At 53.6% G+C, this 26,482-nt stretch overlaps 1 protein-coding gene across 3 annotated transcripts in view; it reads left to right on the top strand.

The window, feature by feature from the left end:
* Window positions 1-8,211: 8,211 nt before the first annotated feature.
* PIK3CD (phosphatidylinositol-4,5-bisphosphate 3-kinase catalytic subunit delta) overlaps window positions 8,212-26,482 on the top strand; it is a 51,165-nt gene continuing 32,894 nt past the window's right edge. For 2 of the 3 annotated variants that reach the window (XM_087858343.1, XM_087858340.1), the window contains exon 1: window positions 8,212-8,315. The gene's annotated coding sequence lies outside the window, so the exon portion shown is untranslated. The remainder of the gene's footprint in view (window positions 8,316-26,482) is intronic. The other variant, XM_087858342.1, reaches the window with a different exon arrangement.

Genomic DNA, 26,482 nt, shown 5'->3' with positions numbered 1-26,482 from the left:
GCACGTTCTGAAGGCTGCGAGAAGTATTTATTACTATTTACTAATGCGGTGGACACTGTGCTACCGTGTTCTGAGTCCCATGAGACCATTGAAGGTAGTTCAACTGATCTGTTACCACACAGCAGGAGCCTCCTGGGTTCCATCCCAGGGTAGGGAATCCTCATCACCCCTCACTCTGCCTCAGGTCACCTAGGTTCAAACCTTTCCTTGAAAAGCTGTTTCTTTCAGCGCTCCACTTCTGATACCAACTTCCGTATTAATTCCGAGTGTTGTTTCGAAAACCAGAAATCAACTCAAGAGAGTTTGTACTGGGTTGAATATTATCCCCCCAAAATTCATGCTCACATGGAACCTCAAAATGGAAACTTTGTTGGAAATAGGGTCTTTTCAATCTAATCAGTGAAGGTGAGGGCATCCTGGATTAGGGTGTCTTTATAAGAAGAGGGGAGTTGGACAAAGACAGAGATGCACAGGGAGAACGCCAGTGAGATGGAGGCAGAGATCAGAAGGACGCTTCTACAAGCCATTGAACGCCAAGAATTGCAGGCGGCCCCGGAAGAGAAGAGAGAGAGAGACCTGGAAGAGATTCTCGCTAGTGCCTCTGGGAGGAACCAACCTGGCCAATACCTCGACTTCAGACTTCCGGCCTCTAGAACTGCCAGAGAACAAATTTCCATTGTTTCAAACCATCTGGATTGTGCTATTTGTTACCTCGGTCCTGGGAAACGGATATAAACCTGAGCAGAATACAGGAGTCGGGCATAAGGGTGCAGGGGACTTTCAGAGGAACCCAAGGGCAAGAATGCAGTGGAGCCTCACACCGATGCAAGGACAAGGAACTGAAAAGTTGCCCGAAATCCTCTCTCTCACCTGGGATCCTCTCTTCCTCTCTGTGCCTCTGCTTGCCGGTTTTCTCTCAATCTCGCTCTCTGCACGGCAGCTTCTCCGATTTCCTTAGTCGTGTCGAGAGGCGTCAGTGGCCCAGCGCTCCCCAGCGTGTGTGTACAGCACCCAGGTACCTGAGGAAGCACGATGCTCTTGGTTCTCATTCTGTGTCCCCGAGGAAACCACTGGCTGCCAACCGGGGGCCAGGGGGCCGCCCCTGGGGCAGTCAACTTGGGCATGCTTAAAGGCAGGGTATCTGCCTGGGGACTGCGGGTATGGCCACGGGGATGCAGGGGCCGTGTTCCTAGAGATGGGAGCTGGTATACACCCCAGCAGCACCGTGCTCTTGCCATCCGGCCCCTCCCCACCCCGGAGCTCCCGTTGGCTGAGGCCCTACTATCCACTGGGGGTCTTCCCTGACGCCACCTGTATTCCCAGGGGAGTCCTTCTCCAGGCTTCTCATCCCTGCTCGTGAGGGATGCATGTGGTCATACAGCATGACCGGAGCCCAGAATGGAACAATGACTCATCCAAGGCACGGGTGTGAACGGCCGTAAGAGGGATTAGCTCTGACTTGGGGAAGGGAAACAAAGTTTTACATTTTTTTTGCAGTTTTAGTGCACATTTGGCAAAATGTGAACAGGAAGGAAAAACGGCAATGAAAACCTCCGTAACCCTCCTCTCCAGAGCCTGTCACTGTTCGGTCAGCTCCTACAACACACGTGTGCGTGTGTAACGCTTACACGGTGGCGGTCCTGCACAGAGGGAATTCTGCATTGAACGTGGTCCCCTTGATGTCATCATGTCCCATGATGCTGCGGGTCTTCAGGATCCCCACTTTCTTTGCTTTTTTTTTTTTTTTTAAATTTATTTGAGAGCAAGAGTGTGCCCATGAATCAGGGGAGGAGCAGAGGGAGAGAATCTCCAAGCGGACTCCCCGCTGAGCATGGAGCCTGACCCGGGGCTCGAGCCCACAACCCAGGAGGACATCATGACCTGAGTGGAAACCAAGAGTCGGACACGTCATCTACTGAGCCGCCCAGGTGCCCCAGGGTCACCACTGTCGATGGCTGCACAGTATTCCAGGAAGTGGATGTCCCGTGCCTTCCTCTGGCCAAGGGACGAAGGCAGACCCTCCACAGTGTTAAGGTGACACATTTTCTTCCTCCCATACTTGGTTCACGGTCCAGCTTCCTGCCATTGCTGGTCCAAGAGACCCCACACCCTTTCCGTCACCTGACTTCAGCGTCCTAGGAAGGCGGCCACCTAATGAACTCCCACCTGCCAGATGGGTGACCTGGGAGAGTTACCTGCGGCATTGCCTCAGTTTCTTTGTAAGGTGGGGGTAAGAACAGCACGCACCATCCAGGGGTCCCAGGGGAGGAGACGGGGTAATGCATGACGACAGCGTGCTGTTCTCACTACAGTTCTACGTTTTTTCATTCGCTGTGTAGCCCGGACGCTTTCCACGAGGCCACATTTATGGGTCGCATATGTGCTATAACAAAGCACTACAAACCCCGTGGCTTAAAAAACAGAGATTTGGGGCCCCTGGCTGGCTCAGCTGGAAGAGCGTGCGACTCTTGATTTCAGGGTCGTGAGTTTGAGCCCCACTTTGGGTACAGAGATTACTAAATAAATAAGTAAATAAATAGATAGATAGATAAATAAAAATAAATAGACTTAAAAAACAAAACCCAAAACACCAGAAATTTATTCTTTCACAGTTCAGGAGGCCAAAAGTTCAAAATCAAGGTGGCAGCAGGGCCACTCCCTCCGGAGGCTCTAGGGAGAAGCCTTCCTTGCCTCTTCCAGCTTCTGGGGGCTCCTGACGTTCCTTGGTTCGTGGCTACGTCACTCCAACCTCTGCCTCCGGCTGCACGTGGCCTTTTCCTCTGTCTGTCTCGACTTCCCCTCTGTCTTTCTCTCATAAGGACGCTTGCCATTGGATTGAGGGCCCACCCAGACCATCTAGGATGACCTCACCTCAAGATCCTTAACTTAATTATGTCTACAAAGACCCTATTTCCAAATAAGGTCCCATTCCCAGGTTCCAGGGATTAGGACTTGGACATACCCTTCTGGAGGTCACCAGCCAGCCCCCTCCAGGTAGAAAATGGCTTTCCTTCTCCTTCTAATTCTTCTCTCTCTTCAGCATTTATGCTCTTTTGTTCTCTTTTTCCTGTCTGGAGAAGAAGTCACCCGACTTATGCCTTCTCGTTGAGGTTTTTGGGGTTTCACATGGGGGTGCTCCTCAGAATTGATGCCTTTAAAGATAAATATCTATCTAGAGGGGTACTTATCTAGATAGAAGGAGGTTTCCAGGGCAGGTGGTAGTGTGGTGGGACGCAGGACTGCAGCAAACCCCAGGTCCTGCGAGCACTCCCTCTTCTGCGCCCTGTTGGCAAAGCTGTGACTGTCCCCAAACCACTTTCACTGAAAGATCTATTAGTCTTACAGGCTCTCTGAAGCTGGAGTAATAAACCCCATCTTATGGAGGAGGGGACAGACCAGAGGATGTGGGGGCAGGGCTGGGTTTCAGGGTCCCCAGACAGGGTTCAAAAATACACTCCCTCCTCCATCAGACTCCAAGGGCGGGGAATGAGGCCACTTCTTCTTACTCTCTGCAGTCCCCCTTCTGTGACCCTGCCCCCCCATCCCAAACCACAGTATTCCAGGCTTGTAAGGGAAAGCCCTGCTTCCAGCCTGGGAGAGTGATTGGCCTTCTCCTCCTCCCGCACCTCCCCATTCTATTGTTTTTTCTTAATTTTTTTGAAGATTTTTAAATTTATTCATTTGACAGAGTGCCCGAGTGAGAGCACAGGCAGGGGGGAGGGGCAGAGGGAGAGGGAGAAGCTGACTCCCCGCTGGGCAGGAAGCCCAACACCAACCCCCCCCCCTCCGGGGCCCAGGATCATGACCTGAGCCCCAAGGCAGATGCTTAACCGACTGAGCCACCCAGGTGCCCTATTATTTTTTTCTTTAAATAAATGTTTAATTTTAGCACAGTTTCAGATTTATAGGGAAGTTGCAAAGAAGCTAGAGAGTCCGCACACACCCCACACCTAGTCTCTTCTATTGCTAACATCTTAACTACTAACAGTACATCTGTCACAAGTGATGAACCAACATTGATACTTTATTATTAACTAAATCCTGACTGCCTTAGGTCTCACCTACTGTCCTCTCTCTGTTCCAGGCGCCCAGCCAGGGCACTGCGTAACACTCACTTGTCACGTTCTCCTTAGGCTCCTCTTGGCTGTGACAGTTGCTCTCATTTTCCTTGTCTCTGATGACCTTGACCGTCTGAGGACTGGTCAGGTGTTTTCGTAGACCCCACTGTCCCTCCTCCGTCTCTCCCCTCCTCCCCACCTCCTATGTCTTTGCAGCACTTACTACTTCACGACACTGTATCTTATTTTTATTCTCCATAGTTTCTCTTTGTGGAGTATAAGCCCCGGGAGGGCGGGCCCCTGGCTTGGACAGTGCTGTATTCCAGGGCCCCGACTGCAGCAGGCATGGGGGCTGAATGAGTCAGTGTTGCAAAGCCTGGGTCACCCCCAGTGTATGGAGGCAAGAGTTTGGATCCAGCCTCATGACCCCAAACCCTGCTGCTCCCCACCACCCCCTTTCCCCAATACTCCCACACCCTGGACTAGGAAGTGCATTAGAAGGTATGTTTAAAAGCCAAATGCTCTTTCTGGAACACTGATTTGGTAACAGGGGCAGGACCCTCCCCTAGCCCCGGGTCAGGAGGGCCGGAGGGATTCCCCCAGGGTTGCACAGCCGGTAGGGGGTTGGGCTGGGATTGGGCTGGGATTGGAACGCAGGCATCCTGGGGTTGGAGTGTTTGTGTTTTACGAAAAGGATAACTCAACTTCTGTTTGGGGCAGCCATTTACTTGGGCCCAGAAACTCAATCTCCAGCAGTTCAGCGCTGGTCCCATAAGGGCCTGGTTCACCTGGGCCACCTCTGAGCCATCTGGGTCTTTCTGGACCGTTCGGTCCCGCTGAGACCCTCCATGAAGCGCAGGGGCACGATCCGTCCACCTCTGCGTCTTTCTCCAGAGGGCACAGCCTGGGGACGGGGGCTACAAAGACCCCTGTCTTCTTTTCCTCAGGCACCTGCACCCGGCCAGCTCTCTGGGCTCCTCCAAGCCTGTGTCCCCAGAAGTCAGACTTTCCAGGAGTCAGTTCTGACCTTGGCCGGCTTCTCCCGTCGTCTGGACGCCCTCGCACCGCCACCATGACTCTGCCGCAGGCCGCAGCGGTCTCGTCGTGCGGACTGGGGCTGCAGTAAGAAATGCACTTTACGTCTTGAGTTAATGCACACTCACACGTACCTAAAAACGGGGAAAAGCCGCAGGCAGTGGTATTCTCCCTTCCCAAGTGGAATGCAATCTGATCATTTCTCTTCTATTCCATTTTGGTAAACTTGACGTGCTGACCGGGCTTCCAGTCCACTGGTGGGTTCGTCTGTCACAGCCTGCTGTTGCTGCTGTGGGGGAAATGCTGCTTTAGAGCAGAAATGTCCAGTCCCATGGAGCACAGAGACCCTGTTCTCGGATAGCTCGAGAACTAACGGTTGCTGGGGGTTCACTCTGTCAGTACCGTTAGAAGCGGTTTCCATGTATTACCTCGGGTAATTCTAAGAACAATTTTTTGAAGATTTTATTTGAGAGAGAGAGCAAGCAGGGGGAGAGGCAGAGGGACAGGGAGAAGCAAACTCCCTGCTCAGCAGGGAGCCCGACCAAGGGCTCAGTCCTGGTCCCACCCCAGGATCATGACCTGAGCTGAAGGCAGCCGCTTCACCGACCGAGCCCCCCAGGCGCCCCTCTAAGAACAATTCTAAACGCCGAAAGCCAGGATCAGCATCGCGTTTCCTCAGATGAGAAGAGGAGGCTCAGAAGAATTAAGCCGCTTGCCTGAAGCACCCAGGGGGCGGTGCTGGGAGGTCGGCTCCAGGGAAGGTGCTCTCGAAGCTTCCTCCCGCATTTCTCCGCCAAGGCAAAAGGGCAAGGATTTGAGCTGGATAACGTTTGCTTGGGAGGAAAAGACCCACAGCAAAGTGGGCTTCCTGCCAGGACGGGGCACGGAGGCAGGTGCCCAGAGCCTTCGTGGAGGGGCTGAGGAAGTGGGCTCCTCGTGCTCGCACCCCTGCCCCGGGGTTCTGAGCTTGGCTCCGGCTGCCCTGAGATAACCCTGCTTGAGGGCATGTGTGGGTGTCAGCGGTGAAGCTGCTCAAGGTCGAACAAAGATGCTTACTGCATCCTCGAGAAGCTGCAGACGCTGGATGGCTTTTGGAGGGGAAGCTGCGCAGGAGAGGGGGGCAGAAGGAAACCAGGCTGGAGGGCTGTGTGTGCTCCTCCGGGCTGCAGGGCACCTTCTGCCGCCCCGAGCCTGTTCTCCGCTGACCAGCGGCCCCTTGAAGAGCCGAGACCTCTTTTTTCCCCTTCCATAAAATGGGGCGGAAGGATTGCCCCCTCAGGAGGTCACATGAGTCATGAGGCGTTGGCTTCCATGCAGCTAAGATGCTCCTTGTCTTCCAGGACTGCTATAAATTCCCCACCACGGCTGCTCTATTTTGTTTACAATTCAAAGGGAACTTGAAGTAGCTTCCTCCAAACACACATGACAACAGTTAAAAATAAAGTGAGAAAGAGAGATCAGAAACCATAGAGAGGAAGGCACAAGGCAAGTCTATTGGGAACTTGAGAGACGAGGGCCAGTGATGGCTGTGCCCCGTGTTACCGGCGGCCTCACTCTCCTGGCACCCCAGGCAACAGAGGGAGATAAGTCCTCTGGTGCGGTCTCAGAAAGGAAATGTGCCGGGTTTTCAGGAAAGTGAAGCTTCTAAGATTGGGGCATAGCCAGTGTGACATGGTCAGAGGTGCTGTTAGACACTGACCGTGTGGCCCCCAAATGATTAAACCTTCCTGAGCCTCGGTTTTCTTACCTGTAAAGTGGGGCTAAGATTTCCCTCTGGAGACTGCTGTAGGCATCGGAGATAACAGTGGGGCGAGCGCATCTGAGCACTTGGCATGCCTCGGTTCCCCGTCGCACATGTCACAAACCGTGATGTGAAGGGCTGTCAGCAAATATTCAGTGAAGAGTTCTTTTGAATGAGGCAAAAAAGCACTCCTCACCCGCCGGCTTCTTGCACCAAACTCTGAAAGCCAGGGAGTACATTGTTTAAATTGCAAACTAGCAAAAGCCGGGCTGGGACAGGTGTTCGGAAACATCAGATTTCCTCTCTGATGTGCCCATTTCTCTTTGGGCTCTTGTCAGTACCTCCTCGGAGTGGGCTGGAGATCTCTGCCAAGGACCAGTGAGCCGGACCCGGGGTAGGAGTGAGGCTGTGAGCCTGGAATGTTTTGTTGGGAAGGATGTTAGGGTACATTTCTGGGGACAGACCCAACATTCTTCCCTAAAGGGACAATAGGGTGCCTCCTGGCTCCTCCACCCGTGTCCAGCTGAGAATCCAGAGCCTGCAGCCTGGATCTGAAAACACTGGAAGCATTTAGTACCCAGTGGGTCTTGCCTCAAAATGCTCCTGGCTGGACACAGAAGTCTCTGCTCTGCTCCCTTTGCTGCAGCCGGAGCTGGGCCCACGCTGGGCCCGGGAGGCCAGGGCATTGCTTGGTGGAAAGAGCCTCTCCCAAGTTTCAGGTTCCTCATATCTCCAAGGGGCCCAAACAGGTGCTTTATCGCCCAGACCTGACTGGAGGGGGTCTTTTAAGTTATTATCTAAGCAATTGACTGACTCTTCTGCCATCACACCCTGGAAGGATTTGAAGCCACTGTTGTGACCTGGCTACTCCCACATCCCCTCCTTACCCTTGACTCCCCTGAGCGTGGAGGCCACGGCTTCCCTCCAGGGCTAAGCCCGTGGGACTTTGCGCTCCAGTCTGTCTCTCTGGCCTCCCGTACCTCCCTCTGGCCCAGCTACCACGTTCTTGTCCCTGGGGGGCACCCCCGGGTGCCTGGAGCTGCAGCCAAGGCCGCCACCCTCCAGGCTTTCTCTGACCACTGTGGAAATTCTTGGTGTGTGAATGGGGAAGGCGTGGGGGTTTTATGGGCTTTAGGACCTTTATTTGGTTGTTTTCCTTTGTATAAAAAGAAAACTTGTTTTGAAGAAGGGCAAGATGCAGCTTCCAGAGACACCTGGGGTGATGCCCCTGCAGCCGCAGACGGGGTGCGGATTTGAGGGGTGGAGGGGAGGGGGCAGACTGGCGGGAGGAGGACCTGCTGTTTTTCCTGTTGCAAGTAAAAAGGAAACAAAGTGGGAAGTGGAGTGTGCGGGCTGTCAGCGGGCGGGGCGCCCCCACCGCGCCCCGCCTCCCTCCCTCGAGGCTCACTCGCGCCCAGAGTCTTCGCTGCTAGCGGCCGCCGGGCCGAGCGGCCCAGCCCCTGCCAGCCGCGCCGGGACCGGTAAGCGCTCGCCTTTGGCTGCGTCTGGGGAGGTCAGGGAGAACTCCGGGACCCGGGGCTTCAGGGACCTCGGGGACCGGCTCGCGGGCGTCTCCCGGTGCCCACAAGCGGTGCGTCCTGGCCGGGTGCGCCTCCCGCGTCTGGAGAGAGCCCGGCAAGGGGCGCCCCCCGGGGTGGCCGCCAGGACCTGGGCGCGCACAGCTCCCCTGCGCGGCTACTGCGCGCCCTGCGGGGAGTTCACGGGCGCGGCGGAGTCGGTCGGGCTACGCTCCCAGCGGCGGGGCATGGAGCCCGGCAGCGCTCGGCCGCGTGCGCCCTGCCCCGAGCGCTGGCTAGTGGGTCGAGGGGGCGCTCTGGCCGCGCTCCCACTAGCGGTGCAGCCCGTGCTCCCGCCCTGGCGCGGGGAGAGGGGCGCGCACTGTCCCCTGCGCCCTGGCCCAGCGCGCCCTCCCCGGCGCCGGCGAGCGGGGACCGGGCTGGGGAGCCGCCGGAGTCCAGTCGGCCGGGCGCCCCCCTCCGGCCCCGCCCAGAGCCCCTGGGGGCCCCGGGCCTTGGGCGCCGCTTGCCGCGTGTTTACTGCAGCCGCCAGCGGAGACCAGCCCCCGGATCTGCGGCCGAGCCTGGGTTACGGCGGCAAAACCGCCTCCAGCTTTGCATTTCCGGACTTTCCCCCCCCCTTCTTTTTAATACTCTTACCCGTAATTCAGCCAGAATGAGGCTTCTTTTTTTAAATCGGGTTTCCTGTTTTTATTTTGTCTTCCTTCTCTCCACCTCCCTTGAAATCTAGGAGAGGGGAGCAGGGAGAACTTTGGTGGGGACGAGGATGCGGGAGCACAGAGCGGGCGGTGCTCTGCCCGGGTGCGGAGATGGGGGGCCAGAGAGCCAGGAAAGGACTGATGGGAGGCCCCGAAAAGCGCGCTCCGGAGGGGACGAAGGTGGGGATGGGATTTCCCGGACTGGGGTCGGGCGCCTGGGGCGCCCAGGCTGGCGGTCCACGTACTAGGTGGTCCCGGGGCACCCTTGGGATCTGCCCAGTTTGCAGATGGAGCGCTCGGGAGGCCTGAAATGACCGAGTAGCTTTCACTTGTTCAGGTCCCCTGGAAGGAGAGAGCTGAAGGTCTCAAACCCCAACAGACTCTCCAGTGGGGCTGCTTCCCCTGGGCTCCTGCAGAAAGCCCCATTGCGCGCCACCCACAGAATGTGCTGCACGGTCGCGGGTGTTTGCGGGGCAGGTGTGCCCTCGCTGTGTCTCTGTGTGTGTGGGAGGTCCTCTTTCAGGGGCTTCGAGGGGAAAGTTCGCCGCTCCAAAGGGACCGCGAAACTGAGGGTTTATGCCACTGCTCGCTTCCAGGAGAGAGGCGGGGGCTGGAGCACCTGGAGGTGCCTTGGTGTTCTGGTCTGGTGAATGGCACCCTTGGGACTCTTTCCGCCCCCTCACAAAGAATCCGTCGTTTTTACATACGTGTTTTCAGTTAAGTTATAGGAGCTGAATGATGTCTTCTCCATTTTCCAGTGGAGGAAACTAGGGCCCAGAAAAGTTAAATAACTTGTGGACCCACACAATTTGCAAGCAGCTGATCCAGAACCCCAGCATCTTCCCCCGCCGAAGTGTGCCGGCACCTGTAGGTGCTGTGGCTTGCCCATTAAGGAGAACATTTCCTAATAGTTCTCTTGGTGGAGGGACGGGGACCCTTGGGGTGTCCTCTCTGAGATGCAGCCTCTAAGGGATCCACCTTGGTAATCCCCAGTAGAAGCTGCCCCTAGATCAACCACCAGGTTTGACTGCGGTGCTTAAGTGGGCATAAAGAATCTTCTGATTAAGGAGGCTGTCACCAGATACAAAAAGATGGGAATAGAACTTTCTCTTCTGCTCTCTAGAGCAGAAACTTGCCAACTGTTTAGCACGTCCATGCCCTGCTGTGGTTTGATTTCTTGACTTGAGGATTCCATCCATCGTGCCTCACGAGAACACTGCCATCACATGCTGAGGCTGATTCTTTGGCTGCTTTCACAAACTCCTACAAGTAGCAGCGGACACTCTGGGGGGGAGGGGGGGCTCTTGAAACTTAGCTGGCCTTTGCCTGTTCTAAGACATCTGAGCTTACCTCTTTCTGAGCCCCATTACCCCGACCTCCTCTGCCCACGTTTAGAAACAGTGCGGGCCACTCTGCAAATAGACATGTTTCTGGAATTAGGGCAAGTGCCCCAGAGGCGCTCCTGGCCCCGCGGATGGTCCCCTTCCACCAGGACTTTTCTCTGGCTTTCCTACGTCTAACAAGTGTTTATTGCAATCACCCTCACAGAGGATCCGCTAAGAACGAGGCAGGCAGGCCGGGAGGGTACCAGCCCCCGGTGGGTGGGTAGGGGGCTTACGAGACACAGGCGGTCCACACGTAACTAGAGACCAGCCTCAGGCCTGGTTAGTTTCCCTCCCAGCCCTGCTGTGTCCAGGGAGTTCATGGGGATGTGAATGGGGGTGTGAGGGGTCAGTTCCTGCTTCACCTTGTTTTTCTTCAATTGCACAGTTAAAGGGAGAAGTGAATGTGCAACTCATGAAGCAAGTCCCCTTTGCCTGGCTTATTTTTCAACCCGATTTTTTGTTTAGAGAGCAGTCTCCTCCCTTCCAGAAGCCAGCTGTTTCTGCGGGTCTGGTATGGGGCGTGGGGCCCCACCAAATGTTTCTTTACCGTGGGACCTTAGAAAAGCTCTTTCAGCCACTCCCAGGGGACAAACATGTTTCCCAGCAAAGCTGTTGGAGGGGCAGGTCCAGAGGGAAGTGCTCCCGGAGGATGGGGCCGGGGTGCCTCCCTGTCTGATGGTGGAGGTATGTGGTCACTGACCACCGGCTGCAGGATGGCAGGAGCCTGACTTGTCAGGAAGGTAGGGAGACGTTCTCCTCTGTGCCACGGCCAGTGTTTCATAAATGACGAGTATTGCAAAACTCCTCCTCTCTCTCCTTGCAGCGAATGCTAAACTGAATTTTCTTTAATTTGGTTGGTGGAAATCCCCCGCAATCATATCAGAAATGCTGCCAGTTTCAAGATGGAAAAAAAAAAAATTAAAAACCCGGGAACCTCCCTCCCCACTCTTCCCTTGCAGACACACACGGTGACTTTCTGTGGGCCCTACCAAAATATGGCCCACTCCCCTCCCTGGGGGCCAGCACAGTCCGTGGGGCCTGAGGTCGGCACAGTGAAGTCTCTAGCTGCCCTGGCCTGTGAGAACCCCCAACCCCTTCCCCAGAGGTGATAACGTGGCTCCCTCAGATAAGGGGGGTGGTCAGGACTTCTCCTAGAAACGGTGCCTCTCAAGGCCGCCTACTTTCTGGGCCGAGAGGGAGAGTGATGGGAGGAATGGGAGTGGCACTTCTAAAGTGATGTTTCAGTTAGCTTCTGTTTCACTCACTCACTTTGGGGGAAATGCTTTCCACTTAGAGAAGATGCCAGGAGGTGGGGGGTGGGTGGTGGAGGAGAGGAGCCGCCACCGAAAGGGAGCACGGTGCCTGGGTCAGATTTACATTCTGGAACGAAGCTCTGTGTGCTTCCTGGGGCCGCTGTAAAAAATTAGCACAAATTCTGTGGCTTCAAGGAGCAAAAACGTGTTCTCTCATGGTTCTGGAGCCCAGAAGTTCCGAGTCAAGGTGTCAGCAAGGCTTTACTCCCTCCAGGGGCCGAGGGAAGAATCCTTCCTGCCTCTCCAAGCTCGAGGTGACTCTGGGCTGACCTTGGCTTGTGGCCACGCCACCCCACTCTCTGCTCCCTCTTCACGTGGCCTTCTCCTCTGTGTCTGTGTCTTTCTGCTGTCTCTTAGAGGACACTTGTCATTGGATTTAGGGCCCACCCTTAATTTAAGTATGTCTGCAGTGACCCTTTCTCTGGATAATGATTTTCCCACATAATCCCCAGGTTCCGAGGGTTGAGACACGGACACATCCTTTTGGGGTCACCATTCAGCCCTCGGCAGACGGACAGGAACACGTTTCTTTCAGTATCTCCTGGGAAGGTGTTGAACACAGTTATCTTTGCAGGGAACAAGCCGTCCCCTGCATCTGGGCCCTGGGCTACTGCTTCCCAGTCTCTAACGTTCCTCTCCTATCTCCAGTTTCCCTTTCCCGGCTTTGTGAATTGGTAGCCATCTTAGTAGTGGGCTCTGCCAATGGCAGGCCCCCTCCTGAGGGTCCCAAGAGCAGAAAAGACAACTCCCAAGCTTGAAGAAGCTGCCCACAAGCTAAATTCTGCACCTGCAGAGACTTGCCCCTGCCTCCAGGCAGTCCTCTGGTCTCCCTCCTGACCTTCCCCCTTCCCTTCAAGAACAGCTCCTTTGCAGCTCAGGGCCTCTCCCAGCCAGGGCTCCCCCTCCCACCCCCGTTTGGGGCCACAGGACACTTCTCATTTTGGAGTTTCCTCTGTGGAGCAGCACCCCCCCCCAACCAGGAGAGGTGGGGGCAGGGCTCGGTTTTGCTGCTGTGTCTGCTGTGGGATGGGGCTGGTGGTACTGAGAGAGATCGGGGAGCTCCCCAGACCTGGGGGTACAATTAAAGAGTGTTCCAGGGCTCTCTGGAGGGCAGGACCATTCCCCTGCATCCCCTCCCCCTCCCTTAGCTCCCCTGCACACCCCCCCCCCGCCCCTGCCAGGGCAGGAGAGGGGGGGGTGTGTGCCTTGCTACTCTTTGCTTTGGTTGTGAAATCTGGGAGAAGTCTTTTCTTATCAACAGGGAAGCAAGGTCATAGCCCTGTTATTGAAACTTTGAAAAGTCACTTAAGTATGGTGGGATGGGGCTGGGTACCGAGGTGATGGAGGGATCGCTGCATGGAGGAAACAACATTATCTTTGGAGCCAGCCAGACTGGGTTTTAATCTCAACCTCTTTTTATCTGCTGAGTGACCTGTGGCAAATCACTTAACCCTCCTGAGACTCCGAATCCCCCGTGGTATCACGGGTACAGTAATACCATCTGCCTGTAAGAGTTCCTATGTTGTCACGTGTTTAGCGCCAGGCACCGAGCCCCGCGGTGGAACACGCGACGCCTCTAAGGAGCTGGGGGTACAGCGGGGGGTCCGTGAGCATCATTATCCCACTGTCCCAATGCAGCCACTGCCAACTGGACGATCTTTTCTATTGGGGGGTGCGCTTGTAATACTGTTGGACCTAGTAAGCATGTGGGTTTTTATATTAATTTTTGTGTTTCAATTGTAAAATATACACAAAAAAACTTTGCCATCTTGACCGTGTACAGTTCGGTGACATTAAAGCACATTCACGCCGTTGTGCAACCAGCACTGCCATCTCCACAACTTTTTCATCTTGCAAAATTGAAACTCTGTCCCCATTAAGCAATAAGGCGCCGTTCTTCCCTCTCCCCCGCTCCCCCCTCCGGCTGGCAACCACCATTCTGCTTTCTGTCTCTCCTAATTTGACTGCTTGCCGTACCTAATGAGTGGAATCCTACAATGTCTGTCCTTTTGTGACTGGTTAATTTCACTTCACATAATGTCCTCGAGGTTCATCCACGTCGTGGCCTGTGTCAAAATGCGCTTCCTTTTTAAGACTGAATAACGTTCCGTTGGGTGTAGATGCCGCGTTTTGTTTTATCCATTCATCTGTCCGCGGACACTTGGGTTGCTTCTGTCTTTTGCCTACTAGGAATAATACTGCTATGAACACGGGTGTGCAAATATCTTTCTTTTGGGTACGTGCCCAGAAGGGGAATTTGCTGGATCCTATAGTTGGTAATCCTATGCTTAATTTTTTGGCGAGCAAGGTGTGTGTTTCTGTAGTTTGCTTTCTTCCCTTAATGTGGGCTCCTTGGCATTTTTCCACTTTGCTTTGCAACCAAGCCATCCTTCCCAGTGGCACTGTAAGTGTCCTAAGGGACACCATCATTTTATCAAGGATCCTCCATCGTGGGACATTTATGTTGCTTCCAGACACACACACACACACACACACGCACATGAGACTCAAAATACCGTCATTGACATTATCCCATATTTGAGAATTATTGTATCAGGAGCGCTTGGGTGGCTCAGTCGGCTTAACGTCTGGCTCTTGGTTTTGTCTCGGATCATGATCTCAGAGTCATGGGATCGAGCCCCACGTCGGGGGGGTGGGTGGGTGGGGTCCATGCTCAGCGGGGAGTCTGCTTGAGACTCTCCTTTTCCCTCTGCCCCTCCCAGTCGTGTATGTGTGCTCTCTCTTTCTCAAATAAATAAATTTGGGGGAAAAAAGAATTATTGCATCAAAGGCATTGAACATTTTTTTTAAAAGATTTTATTTATTTATTTGACAGACAGAGACAGCCAGCGAGAGAGGGAACACAAGCAGGGGGAGTGGGAGAGGAAGAAGCAGGCTCATAGCAGAAGAGCCTGATGTGGGGCTCGATCCCATAACGCCGGGATCACGCCCTGAGCCGAAGGCAGACGCTTAACCGCTGTGCCACCCAGGCGCCCCAAGGCATTGAACATTTTGATGATTCTTCCTGCTAAATGGTTTTCCAAGAAAGACTGGACCAGTTTATCCCAGTGATACATATAGTTTCACGATAGGCTCACTAGTATTGAATAATATTGGGAAAAAATGTTTTACTCATAGGCCCCAAAGGTAATCATCTTAAATGTGTTTCTTTTATTGCTAATGAGGTTAAATAGCTTTCTTTTTGGCTGTAGCTGTGTGCATGACACGAGCTTTGCTGCAGTGTGATGCAGCTGTTAAACCCCTGAACTCTAGAATTGGATGGATTCGGATTCAAAACCTTAGCTTCCCCACTTGCCAGCTGTGTGACCTTAAGTAGGTTACTTACCTTCTCTGATCCTCGGTTTCCTCTTCTGTAAAATGAAGCTAATGCGACCTGTTCCTACGGTTGTCTCAAGGATTAAATGAGATAATTGGATAACGTACATTAGCTGGCGCATAGTCGACAGTCAGGAAATATTAGCTGTTATTGTCCTTACCATTATTCTAATTTAAGTCAAAAAGTCTCCATTCACCCTCAAGATTCATCGTGTTTCAACTAGGGGAGATGGTACACACTTACGCCAAAGGGATTTAGGTGAAGCACAGGGATCAGTGTCCTGCTCTAGACACAGACGGTCCTAGAAGGAAGCTGACAGCCGCCCTCTGGTGAAATGGACAGTGTCCTTGGCTGTCTGGCTGGATTTGGGGGTGAGCCTCCCTAAGGCAAGCAGATGAGCCCATGCCACGTGACGTTTACCTCCTGGGAGATGAGAAGAGCTGTGATGGGCTGCCCAGAATCCTGAGCCCCCGACGGGGCTGTTTCTCCAGGACCCTGTCCCCCCGCTGTCCCGCAGCCCCTGTAGCGGGCAAATAAAGACCACTAGATGCTTGAGGCCAGAGCTCATCTTGGTGGCTGTTCACTGTTGATATCCAGATGCTCCTTGAAACAGCTTGGGAAACTGAGGCAGGCATTTCAAGGGCGGGACCCCTGGGCTTTGGCGCCAGCCTGGGTTGCTGCCCATGGAGCCTGCTTTTGCAGACCCTTAGAAGAAGGTGGGGGCCACTTTCCTTTCCAGTAGACCACTGGGAGCCCCGGGTGACGTCAGCGGAGCAGGCAGTGCTGGGGCACGCTTAATGCATGCGTTCTCTGCTGCCCACCTGGGGCTGAGGAGGAAGGTAATGAGACTGGGGTCTGGGTCTCAAATAACCTTTTCTCAGGAAGTTTTCTTGTAGGGGGAAATAACACTGAAAACCCTCAACTTTCCCCGTCACCTGTCTCTGTGTTCGGAGCCAAGGGAAGGACAAGCAAGACCATACCTCCTGTTTCGGGTGGTTCCTGGGTCCAGGCGCTGGGATCGCCAGGTCCTGAATCTTTGCTCCCTATTGAGTAGGACAGCCCATCTTCTGTCATTTGGAAAGCCGTGATGAGCTGCGGTCTTTTTAAAATGAAATGCAGCAGTACATGGACAATGCGATAGTTTCTGAAGACATGCGTGTCTTCATATTTCCAGTGGGAAGCCCAGCGCAAGGCACAGTGTTTCAAGAGTGGAAAGGAAGCTTAATGTTAGTGAATGTTAGTGTCAAAAGCCAGAACTTCAGAATTCTATGGCAGTCCAGGTCTTAGCTTTGAAGCTGAAGACGCAGATGACCTTGCAAGTTTCCCTTTGTGACCCTCCAGGTTTTTTCTGATGCGTGGGAACAAGTACTTCTTTTACTGGGTTATTGCAAAGATCAGAAATAAGGAAAAACCCGTCATGAGTAACGGGCTCTCAAAAAATCGCTATTTTTGCCATTGGGTGAATGAATCCTTGCAGCCCACATCGTGGGAGCAAATGGGTTTTAAATGACAGGTGTGGGGCGCCTGGGTGGCACAGCGGTTAAGCATCTGCCTTCGGCTCAGGGCGTGATCCCAGCGTTCTGGGATCGAGCCCCACATCAGGCTCCTCTGCTATGAGCCTGCTTCTTCCTCTCCCACTCCCCTGCTTGTGTTCCCTCTCTCGCTGGCTGTCTCTATCTCTGTCGAATAAATAAATAAAATCTTTAAAAAAAAAAAAATAAATGACAGGTGTCTCTGTCACATACTGTTGGGGTTTGCTTGCGTCGTGGTCTATCCACCCATCATCTTCTTTGAACCTCCCGGGGCTGACCCCTATGGAAAGGCACAGAGCCCATGGCAACAAACACCACCATTTTATAGGTAAAGGTCGGAATAGCTTTGTCCTTTGTTATTAGCTTGCTCCTCTCAGATGTGTCAAAGCCCAAAGTTTATTTTTTCCAGCTTTTTCTAATCCTTCAGGGTCTAAAGGAGGTTGGGGAACAAGAGCGGAGGGCTGAGGGGGTGAGGTCTTTCCGGGCCTTTTCTTCCTTCCCGCAGGGAGGGGGTGGCAGGAGCAGCCCCTGGACTAGCCCGCTTGGCCTGGACTGGCAGGTAAGAGCAGCTTGCCAGTGAGGTCGGCCATCCAGTGACCGTGGCGTGGCAGTGGACCTTGGGTCAGCCCGGTCATTTGTGAGTGCCAGCAGCGAGACGGGGGTTACCAAGTGGGCGAGGTGCTCTGGAGGCAGCCAGCACAGGAGCCCTTGCGCTGCCAGTGTGTGGGAAAGTGGTTGGGGGAAGGTCTGGCGGCTGGAGGTGACCTTGGCCCTCACGGACCATGCCTCTCCTAGAGGCGATGGGATGTGTAAGCCTGGCCTGCAGCAGCCCACTCTAGCCATGACCTTGCTTGGAAGCTTCCAGTTTTATTTTTAACACTAATGTTAATTTTACATTCTATTCCATGATAAGCCCGTGTTTATTTTACTAGGAGGCATAGTTCCCCCTAAACTTTGAGTCAGATGGATGCTCTGGGAAGATGTCTGTGTTTTTTCGGTGGCTTCTGCTACTCCCAGGACAGCGTCTCCCACCATAGTTTGAAAGAGTGGACTGGGGCAAAACAGCATGAAGGATGGTTGGCCGCAATCATGACAAGAAACGCACGGTTTAAAAGGAGCCCTGTTTTCCTATGTGATTTGCTGGTTGAGTCGCTGAAACTCCGGTTCGTGTTGAGAGTATTAAAATGCTACCCCTCCAATCCAGGGGCGCCTGGGTGACTCAGTTGGTTAAGCCTCCGACTCATCTCAGCTCCGCTCTTGATCTTGGGATTGTGAGTTCAAGCCCCACCTTGGGCACGGTGTCTATGTAAAAAAGAACTAAAATAAAATAAACTGTTATCCCTTAAATCCAGACATTTTAACCTAAAACGCATCCATGTACGTGGTTCTGATGCCCAGAGGCAAGGCCAAGGGCTTCAGCCTGACCTGGCTCGACATTCTTGCAGAAAGCCACTGCAGGGACGGTCCCTGTAAACTTTGCTCCTTCCCCTCAGTCTTTCATGCCTTGGCCATTCCACTGCAATGGAAAGTTTGTTTTAATGACTCCTCTTCATTGGGTGTCTAAAGCATTCTGCTTCGTTGTCATGGAAACGGCTCTTTCTTTACACACCCATCGTTCATCTGCTTTTCCTCTTCGGCGTCATGTAATTACTAAGGTGAGCAACTGGCCTGAGCTTCTGTGGGCCCAACCAAGCACAGCCGATTCTTGTTAGGGTACAGGGACTGGGGCTGCAAGGAGGAGACTGCTGGCTCCCAGTGGTCAGCATGCTGAGGCCATCAGCCAGGACGTGTTGGAGAGGGGATGGGGAGCACCTCGCCCCTGAGTCTCCTGGGAGAGGTCAGGTGAGATGGAGGGATGGGAGGACTTGCAGAGCAGGGGCTGGAGGCGGGTCAGAACTCCGGCTGAAATTCACCAGCCCCTCACTCTGAGAACGGGGACCACGAGCTCTAGAGGGGATGCACCCAGACCAGTCTTATTCTGTGGAACCGATCAGCCAGCATTCGTACTTTGGAGTTTCCCCATCAGCCAGCGCAGAATTGCCACCTTCGTTAACCGGGCTATTTCTTTGTCCGATCATTATAATGGCAACAAATACTCTTGCAGCACCCACTCTGTGCTAGGCGGGGTTACGGGCACTTTGAAAATGCAGATTTCTTCTTCTAAGTGCTGTTGTGATTCCTGCTTTACAGAAGGGGAAACTGAGGCACGGAAACACTTGGTAACTGACTTAGGTGTTGCCCAGCGAGGAAGTGGCAGGGCCTGTTCCTCACCCCTGTGCTGTCTCCAAATGTGGCTGCATTTGGGAGGGAGCACTTGGCTGGGGCAGGGCGATCTGGACCCCAGACAGGAGGATGGGCGAGGCCTCTGGGGGTCCGTGACTATGCAGAGGGGCTTCCCTGCCCATCCTCACCTGTCCCCTCCACCCCCATGACTTAGTTGGGCTCCAGGCAGTCTTCCCTGTTCTTGCTGGTCCTGCATCTCTGGGAGAGCTGGCATCCTGGGCTCTGGTTCTCTACAGTGAGAGAGGCCAGGAGGATACGGCTTCTGTACCCATCTGCCCAGGTCAGTGCCAATTCTCCCCCACTGTCCCGAGGAAGCAGGGCCTGGTATCTGAAACCTCAGTCCCCTTCTTGCCCAACTCTTGCAGGAAGTCCATCTGCGAGTCCTCGAGCTGGTGGGTGACGGGATCAGGGCAACAGGACTCCGGTGTCTCTTCAGCCAATGGCCCCAGTCCAGTTCCTTTGCACTGACCCGGGAGAGGCGGTGTGGCACAGCAGTGACAGCAGCCTCCGAGGTCAACCTGGGTCTGAATCTGCCTCTCTCATTCAGTAGCCATGCAGCTGTAGCCTCCTTGAGTCCCGCTTTCCTCCTTCACAAAACAGAAGCCCTGCCTTAGGGGCCTGGCATGATGAATAAATGAGAAAAGAGACAGAAGGCACCTAGGCTTTGCCGGCTGATGGCAGGTGCCCAGTGTGGGCTCTACCCTGATAAACCACACAAGGCTGTTTGTTCTGGACAGAGTCTGAACGTATCCCAGAAGCTCCCAGGGGCAGAAGTGGTCTGGAGACCTGCTCTAGGAGGGGAAGGAGGTGACATGGGGACACTTGCCGAGGAGAGACTGACCGGACGATGGAGGATGGAGGGAGGTGTTCTGAGCACTGTGTGTCGTCCCAACACGTACAAGTAGTCTGCAGGTCTGGGGTCTCGAGAGAACAGGAGGGGAGGAGGACATGTAAGCCCATGGCCGGATGGGGAACTGGAGCGGTGAGTGCCTGGGTAGGCACTGCAGAGCCAGACCCCAACAGAAGGGGGTAAACCACCACTTAGCTGAGACCCTTGAGAAGGGGACCCATCTCCACTGCCACCGTGTGTGTGTGTGGGGGGGGATTAGCTTAGGGAGTCAGGACAGAAGAGGGAAGTGGACTTTGCAGTTTGAAAAGATATTAATTTTGGGGGGGTCTTGATATTGGATCTTCTGGGTATGATAGGCTGGGATCTTGCCGTGGGCATTTTAAATACATGTGCTATGTTTTACAAATGTGTGTATGCATGTATGCTATATATTTTTAATTGTACAGGATCAGTGCAAGTTAGTAAAGTTTGTAAAATACAGATTTGCCAAATGAAGAAGAAAAAAATTCATCATCTACCTATCCTAGAAAAACCCCACCACCCAGTGGTTCCTAATCTTTTTCAGATTTTAAATCCTTTTGAAAATCTGCTAAAGATCATGGCCCTCTCCTCCAGTATAATGTCAGGGGGTTCCTGGGTGTCCCCCAAGTTCATCCTAGGCACATTAGGGTGCACCAAAGGACTGTTTGGGTCCAACCACTGGCTTCTCTGCATTATGGGATATTGCCTCCAAAACCAGTGTCGAAGGCCAGAGAAGGACAAAAGATTCCAACTTAAAACATGCTTGCCCTACAACTTGTTCAAAGTCTGCTTTGAGGGGCACCTGGGTGGCTCAGTCAGTTAAGCATCCGACTCTGAATTTTGGCTCAGGACATGATCTCAGGGCTGTGAGATCGAGTCCCACACAGAGCTCCACGCTGGGCATGGAGGCTGCTTGAGATTCTCTCTCTCCCTCTCCCTCTGCCTGCGCACCGCCTTACTGCTCATGTGCTCTCTGTCCAAAAAAAAAAAGAGGTCTGCTTTGAAGCTGCTTCTGTTTTCAGCCTTGACCACCTCTTAGGTACCATGTACAAGGTCATTCTATGCTGTTTAAATCATTTCTTTGGTCTTAAATTTGCTGTTCCTTCTGGGGAGCTTTCAGCAAGGACCAACTCACCCGAATCATTTGGTGACTCTCTCCTGTGAGGTCAGCTCACTTATGGGGTGGCTGACCATTGGGACCGTTGCCACCTGTGGTTTTGTGGCCCTCCTTTGGCTTGGCAGGTGGAAGGGCCAAGGAGAGGTGGTCATACATCACAGGTGGGGGGCATTATCTACGGAGAATGGGAAGGCAGAGCCCATGTCCAGGCTCGGCACGTTGGGCTCCAGGCAGCTTGAGACCAGGTAGGGTCTCCCTGGAAGATTAGCAGGCAAACCTCCTTTTACCAGGTTTCGGGGGGCTGGCACCCAGCATCCCACACTGGCACCCGAGGCATTGGTGAGCTATCCTTCACCCCATAGTCTCTGCTCCGGGCTCGGGGAGACCCCGCCACTTCGTTTCCCCAGCCTTGCCCGGGGCCAGCCTCCCTAGGTGCCACTCCTTACTCGGGACCAGTGACCTTGCCTGAGCTCCTCCTCCTCCTCCTTTTTAATAAAACAAGCTTTATATTTCACTTCATGTACACAATTCCTCGGTTTCCCTATATTTACAGAATTGCACAACTGTCACCAGAGTTGATTTTAGGATGTTTTCATCACTCCAAAGAGAAACCTCATACCCATTCACAGTCACTCCCCACTTCTCCCCAGTCTTCCCAGCCCTCGGCGACCATGAGTCTACTTTCTGTCTCTATGAACTTGCCCATTCTGGACATTTCGAGTAAATGAAATCATACAGGATGTGGTCTTTTGTGGCCAGTTTCTTTCACTCAGCTTGTTGCCTCTTCTTTAGAAACATGTCTGACTCATACAGTTACAGTAGAGGAGTTGTTTGTACTGATCATTTACTCTGCCACAAATATTGATGGGGCGTCTGCCGTACTAAGCCTGGAGAAGGTGCGGGGCCACACGGCAAGGAGCACAGCAGCCGCGGATGGTGTATTAGTCATCTGCTGCTGTGTAACAAATGATCCCAACACGTAGCAGCTGAAACAACAAACACTAATTACCATCTGACAGCGGCTGTGGGTCCAGGATCTGGAAGGGGCTGGGGCCGCAGGTGTCTGGAGACGGTCTGTCGGTGGGTCTCAGTGACTGTCCTGCTGATGGCCAGCTATCTCCGTTCCGCCCCCCCCAGGTGGGCTTCTTCACAGAGCAGCGGGGGCGTCCTTACAACATGGTGGCCGGCTTACCTCCTAGAGAGAGATGGGAGAGACCAAGAGCGCAAGGCTAAAGCCCACCGTTTCTGTGAGCCTGATCTTGAAGGGGACCTGCCATCACTCCGCCAGATTCCTTTGGTCACACAGAGCAATCCTGCTATCATGTGGTGGGGGCTGCAAAGAGGTATGAGTACCAAGAGGGTCGAGTGACTGGATATGGTTCATATGGAGAACGGTCCTCCTGTTAGCGAGCTCCCGGCCAGCTCGTTCGTGAAGGGCCCACCGGGCCGCCTCTGAGCGAGCCTTGGGTCAGCCGTGAGTTCTTCGGTTCCATGCTCCGCTCGGGCCTCCCCCGCCTGTCCCCGCTCTGTGTTTGTAACCAGGGGACGGAGCCCGTGTGTGTAAACGTTGTACTTGGTGCCGCCTGATTTATCCACTTCACACAGGATAATTTTTACAGATGATTTTCCCGGTATTTGTGAATTCCGTGTGCATTTCTATCAAACGGATGAGCCAGCTTTGGGATTTCCTTTCATTCGTGTGTTGACTAGAACCGTCCCCCGCGACCCATCCCAGAGGGTTTGACACTTCCCTCCATGGCACGGGGTCGCACCATCTCACAGAAGTCGCTGGAGACACCTTCTTTCCCAGATGGCCCATGAGACTATCTTGAGGGGCTGGATCAGGTCTTGCTAGAAGGGGCAACTGAGCCTCGTACCCTAAAGTAGTTGGAATCTTTGTCGTGAGAAGCGGTTTTAGGTTCAAACGCATTTAGAAGCGTCACGGAGCGGCCGCCAGATCCGTTTCCGGAGTCCCCAGGGTATCTTTCAGGAGCCTTGATGGGTGACTCACACAATGAAAGCCCTGTTGGTCCCATTTACCCCCTTAGTCCCTAATTTCTCCCAGTACGGATTCACAACCGATTTTCCCCACAAACAAGGAATAGCTTTCCTTCTATAAAAGATATAAAGACGTCTAAGACGGGGCACCCTCCCACGGGATCACATTCCGGAACCGGAGAGACCTCAGACTCCAGGAAACGGTGGCAGAACGCACCGTGTCACCGGATGCTCTGCGGCGAGGTCCTGGCTAGGAGCCCCCCTCCAGAGGCTGCCCCCTCGGTGTCTGCCTCCGCTGGCCGAGCTGGGCACTGTGGGAGGGCACCTGCTTTTACAGCTGAGGACACAGTGGTTAGCAGACCCCTTCAAATCCAGATCTAACGCCAGGGCTCATGCTCCTGCCTTCTGCCAGAGAGTCCCTGCAAGCATGAGTGCCTTTGGTATACACTTGAGAGAGGGAGCCCGTGAACACAAGCATCACTTTTTCCCTCTGCTTCTCCCCTCTCCACCCCAGGTCACAATCTCAAAAAGCCTCAATTAAGGCAGACTTTTGGTCGAAGCCTGGGGAATTGGCCAAAGGAAAAAAGAAAGAAGCTCCAGATTCTAATTAACTTTGCTTTTTAACTACAGATGAGCCACTTTTTGAATTAATGGAGGGTGAGAGTCTGAAAGATTAATGGAAATATGTGAAGATGGCAGGAGGGCAGGGGCCCCAGTTCCTGTAATTAGGCTCCCTCGTCTGTGTGCCTGGAGAGTAAAAAGATCAAGGAGACAAAGCCATGGGGGGATTATGTGAATAACTAGGGAAACTATCTCTCCCCTTTGAGGAGGATTATTTTCTAGAGTCCTCCTGTTTTTCCTAAAAGAATTAAAAGCATTTAGCTGGGTGGGTTTTTTTTTTTTTTTTCTTGTTAGTTGCATCTTATTTTTACCGACTGTGGCATTCCTGTTCTCAACTCTACTCAGCATCTTATCTGATCACACCTAAAAATGCTGTAGGGCAAGAAGAATAAATTCCGCTCTACCCTTCTAGATTCTTGGCTGAGAATCCCCCACCCTAAGATAAAAAAACAGATTAACAGGAGAAAAACAATTTTAATTACTAAAGGATGGGGCCCCACAAAAGTATGAGATTCAAAGAAGTCACCAGAGCAGGAAGCTTTGTACTTTTTAGACAAAGAAACAATAAATGTATGAAGGATTCACAAGACAGAGGGGTTCGGGCTTGGGGTAGTAAAATGGTGAAGTAACAAGGTTTGTTTATATGGCCTTCTTGGCCCTAAATTCCCTGTCTCTGGTGATAAAGATGCCTTCTGCCCTCCCCATCCCCCCACCCCAGCCCCGCCCCTGTACAGGGAGGGGTACCTTTCACTTTCGAGATTTATCTCCTGCTGTCAGGGGGACAAAGGAGGTTCAGAGTGTCCTTCTCGCACTGCTGTTTCTCAAATACCTTTAATGCAAAATAATCAGTATGCCACAGTGGCATATTTGGGGGTGACATATTCGAAATCCCTACAAAGCAGAGTGCCAAAGGTGAACAGGAAGAGCCCACCAGAATTCCAGGAAGGTTGGTGGTTGGGATATCGGTGGGCAGCTGGGAGAAGCTGACATTTCTTCACTGTGAGCTTACCTGGAGGTGTCAGGAGAGAGGAGGAGGAGTGACTAACGGAGCAGAGAAGTTTCCCTCTTATGGGGTTTTTGATTGTAGCAAAGGGTTCTCATGGGTGGGAGCAGAGGCTCATGTGGCCTGTGCTTGGGAACTTAGAAAGAGGATCCAATCCTTTGGCTGTAGCAAGTAGAAGGGTGGGAATCTAATTTCTCTATTTACTCGGATTTCCTAAGAGTGGTAAAAACTAATTTATTTAGACCCTCATCTGTATTTCAGAAAGGAGTTAACATACCTGAGCCCCAAATGAGGCAGGAATCGGGGCACTTTGGTGTTCCTTTCCCCTCCACCACGCTGAGCACGTCACTCCGTCTCTTCACGTTTCCCATCTGTGAGAGCAAACGCTTTTCGAGCAATGACTGGACACACCGGGCACTGTTCTAGAGAACTTCCACTCACCTGTAGTCATTCACTTCATTCCCTCCCCAATTATTACGTGACGTGCCTTTCTGGATTTGCGAGGGCAGTTCCAGTACATCGTTCTCATACAGGCAGGATGACTTTCGGTGGCTTCTGCCATTTCAAGGAATGCTGGCTTTTCCTCTGGCCGCCAGAGAAACCAGTACCTGACACTCCCAGTTTGAACCCCAAGCCATGTCATTGAGCTCCACTGCTGATAATGGACCTCGTCTTTGCACTTGGCTTTCCATGCTGGAAAGAAAGGGAAGGCTGCAGGACTGCGCCCCCAAGGAGAAGGGCAGGCACGGTGAGGTTGGGGGAGTTTAACCCGGCTGCCTGTCTGCCCCTGGAGAATCTGTCCCCAGGCTTGGCGGCATGGGGTCATTATCCTTTCCTGGTTGGGGCTTGTTGAGGATACTACCGACCCCCGGCCAGGACGGCTGTCAGAGAGAACCCTCAGCTCAGTCAGCCAATCTAAGGTCCCGCCGTGACTTCAGGCGGCTTATGTCTCATCCTGGTACTCCACCTCCACCCCACCCCACCCCACCCCCTCCCCTAGACTCTTGGCCTGTGAGTCAAGGGCAGCTCAGCAGGAGGCCCGCCCTCCACCACCCTGACCTCCTTCGGACTGTCTTCTGCTGCACCGCTCCCCTTCCCAGCTGGGGGTGGGAGGAGTGAAAGGCAAAGAAGCAGCCCCGGGTGCAGCCCTGGGGTGGACGGGGTGGCACGCTGGGCGGTCCCCATCCGGTGGCTCAGGCTCCGCCTTTTCCAGACGTCGTCTGCCAAGTGCACAGCCACGCTGCGCCGCGTGGGTGGCTGGGTGAGGTTCGGTGTGTGAATGTGCGCGATGGATGTGTGTGTGTGTGTGTGTGTGTGTGTGTGTGATCTGTGTGTCTGTGTCATCGTGTGTCAGTTTACATAATTGTGTATGGGAGTGTGTCTTTGTGAAAGGGCCCCCATGTGTGCCTTTGATCTCTGTGTCTGCCTGCGTGTGAGGGAGTCTGTGACTTGGCGTGTGCCTGAGTGTGTGTGTGTGTGTGTGTGTGTGTGAACGTGTATGGGAGTGTTTGTCTTTGTGAGTGTGTCTGTGACATCCTGGGCTGGGATGCAGAGGGGGCTTGCCTCCTCCCACCCTGAGATGCCAGGGACTCCGGACCCCGGCCCTGACAGGGTTGAGGGGTACTGGAGGTGGGGACACAAAGGTCATCAAGGGTGGCGGGACCCCCTACAACCCGGCCACCCGGTCCTCTCCTCTCAGGCTTCTTCACGATTCCAGGAGCTTAGGGCTGTTTTTCTCCTTTACCTCCTGGGGGGCACTGGGCGACGCTGGAGCCGAGGGAGGCTCTGGGGGCTCGGATGGACGGGTCCTGACCGGGGCGCCTCACCTGGAACAATTGATGCTGGCGGCGACGACCACCAGAATGGTCCTCAAACCACTTTCGTCCACCTGCTGGGACACCCGGGGTGATTCTGAACTCACGCTCCCCTCCTCTTGCGCTCCACGGTGGCAA

This window comes from Ursus americanus, chromosome 33, assembly GCF_024610735.1.
Source record: "Ursus americanus isolate L20-20 chromosome 33, mUrsAme1.1.p, whole genome shotgun sequence".
Taxonomy (NCBI): Eukaryota; Metazoa; Chordata; class Mammalia; order Carnivora; family Ursidae; genus Ursus; species Ursus americanus.
This window is presented reverse-complemented; position numbering and strand designations above follow the sequence as displayed.